Consider the following 2968-nt stretch of genomic DNA (forward strand, 5'->3'; position numbering starts at 1 on the left):
TGGGATATCTTGGGTTTCTTGCCATAATCAGTTTTATTGTTGCCTTCTTTGCTAGAAAACTGCCTGACAGCTTCAATGAGGCTAAATTTATAACCTTCAGCATGCTTGCCTTCCTAAGTGTTTGGACTTCTTTTATTCCAGCCTACCTTAGTACTAAGGGAAAATACATGGTGGCCATGGAGATTTTTGCTATCCTGTCATCCGGGGCTGCTCTAGTTTTCTGCATATTTTTACCAAAATGCTATATCATCCTGTTTAGGTCTGAGAGAAACACAAAGCAATTTCTTATGGGACGGGGACCACCTGCCAGCAGCAAGACTAGATAAAACTGCATTAATGATCCATCATTATCAGCTATATTATTGAAACATTTTGTGTGCATAAGAATGTTATAATTGAATGATAACAGATATTGACAGTTTTGTATATCCTTTTACCACTGCAGCCTTGAGGGCAGTAAAGTAGCAACATACTTAAATGAAACTTCAGAACAATAACTAACAAAGTGTGTTTTTTTGCAGGGAAGGGATTGGGACGTGAGATATGTCTATGTCTAAATCACTGTTTATTGAATGTTGTTCATTTTCAAATCAATACAATTTTAAGGAAAACAATACAAGCAGAATATGGGCTTATCCTATTGGCATGAAACTTGTAAGTGACTAGAAGTACAAGAACAAGGATGTCAAGTTGGCTTTACAGTTCATTGGTTGCAGACGTCTGCCACTATATTCATCCACATTGGCAACTTTTTTTTTATCATATCCTTGATGCTTATTTGTGAACTTTAAAAATTACCTGTTCGATGAAAGGAAAGTGTAAGGTGGCTGATATCAGGTATACTTTATATCAACACAGTATTGTTTAATAACAGACAAAGATCACAATTCTACTGTGTCATGGAAAACATATGAACATATTCACTGACATAAACATCAGCTGTTTCAGAGTGACCACTAAGACAACAAAAAAATGAGCAAAACAGAAAAATCAATGAACTACGGAATGGTGCATTGAAGCCATTTTGTGCAAAGGTTTTCTTTCTGGCACATTTGTAGGTTCTGCAAATTATCATGTTCTTATCTTCCATTTTGTTCAGTGAGGATACTTTACTTTTCTGCAGTTCAAATACGTGTTCAAAGTAAAGCAATAAATGTGCTAAATAAAATATTGGTGTGAAAATACAAGTAAGTTCTTTTTATAGCTTAGAAACTGCAGGAAGTTCTTAGGGCTGATTTAGAGGTTGATGGATATACTTCCAAACTGCTTATGTGGCAAAAGCAGGTTTTCTGTCACACTAGCAGCTCACCCAGTTCCCTTTCAGGTGAACCACAATTGTCTTTGTGGGGTGGCTGAACTGCCATGAGGAAAAATTGTCAGACAGTACAATAAACCCCACCTCTCCAGTGATCCTTTCCTCTCTCTAACACCAACTCATATTCCATTCCTCGATTCCCTATGTCCCAATGTGTGCCTTCTGGCTTTGATTCTCTTTCCCTTGCTAAGTCCCAGTGCAGACTGTGTCACTGTATTGTATACATCGGGGGAAATCAGCCTTAAAGTGCAGTTTTGCTCCCCTTAGGCCTACCACATCAGTAAGGTATCAAACTGGGGACAAACGTGCACCAAGCTTGAGAACGGAAGTTGCAGGAGGCTACAAGTTCACCTTAAGTGTCATCCAGAATTGTCATATTTCTCTGGTTAAGCTCAGGATCAGGTTCCAGGGTTCTGTCACACTGCTGGGCCATGTTCATTGCTCTGTTCCCCAGCAGAGGGGAAAAAAGAGTAATTAACAGTGCTTCACTCAGCTCCTGAGGAGGAAGGGGTAAGCAAGAAAATCTGCAGTTGTTATTTTACTGTCACTTTGTGCCAGGGTTGGGGCAGCCCAGAACCACTGAACAAAGGAGGAAGCCAAAGCCTCTGGAGCCAACACAGGAGATGGCTTCCTTTTGAACATTTAGAGGTAATGTCCCTGGCAGTGATGTCAGCTAGGGGGTGGAGCTGAGTCCCCTAAAGAGAATACTTGGTAGCATATTAAATTGTCCCAGCATGCTGTGCAGGAGAATTGGGACTGGGTGGAGGGCTGATGGACACCTGTGATTGGCCAGGGGTGTCTGGCTTCTAGAACATTCCAGTGAGAGAAAAATAATTGGACACTGTAATTAGGTGGTGGCAACAGCATGGGAAGCTGTAAAGACAAACCCCATTATGCCTGGTCCCCAGGACCAATGGTTTGCTTCAGGACCAGCAAGACTTTGCACTTTCTAAGGACAAGTTGGGGGGAAATCTGGTTCCATTCAACAGCAGGAGCATAGGAGCACCAGAGAAAAGGATCCCAGGTTTGCTGGGTCCTGCTCGAGGTTGGAGCTGAAGATCCAGCAGGGGAGCTGGGAGTCGGCTCCATGAACTACATCAATGAGAGTGTGCCCGGGTACCCCTTCTTAAAAAAAAAATCTGAAAAACAAAATGGGAGAAATTCAGTGCAAGGATGTGATCCAGAAGAATAAAGTGGCTGGGGCCGCTACTACAATATTCACCTCTTTATGGAGGGAGCGCCCATAATGCTTTGTGCAGATTATTTTGCATCTGATTCCTCTGCTTTGGGTGGGCCCAGGATGGCAGGTGTACCATGTCTTCCAGGTCAAAGGAAGCATGAATTGGAGAGTATACGTTCATTTTCAATCATTCCCAAGCCTGAAACCTTTTTTCTACAGCTTGGGAGTGAAGCAACCTCCAGGGGTTGGTTTTATGGATGTATTTTATGTTGTTTGAATATGTATAGAAAAATACAAAGACACATATTATGTTCATTTTGAGTGCTTTATTGACAATAGGTGTTAATACACGTTGAAATGCTTTAATGGTAATAATGATTGAATTTAGGAATGGTTATTCATCATGGTGTTAAAATGATGATTTTGAAATGTTGATGTTGGCCTTTTGATGAGGTGACATCTTTATTTAAATT

The sequence above is a fragment of the Lissotriton helveticus genome, chromosome 12 (genome assembly GCF_964261635.1).
Source record: "Lissotriton helveticus chromosome 12, aLisHel1.1, whole genome shotgun sequence".
Lineage (NCBI taxonomy): Eukaryota > Metazoa > Chordata > Amphibia > Caudata > Salamandridae > Lissotriton > Lissotriton helveticus.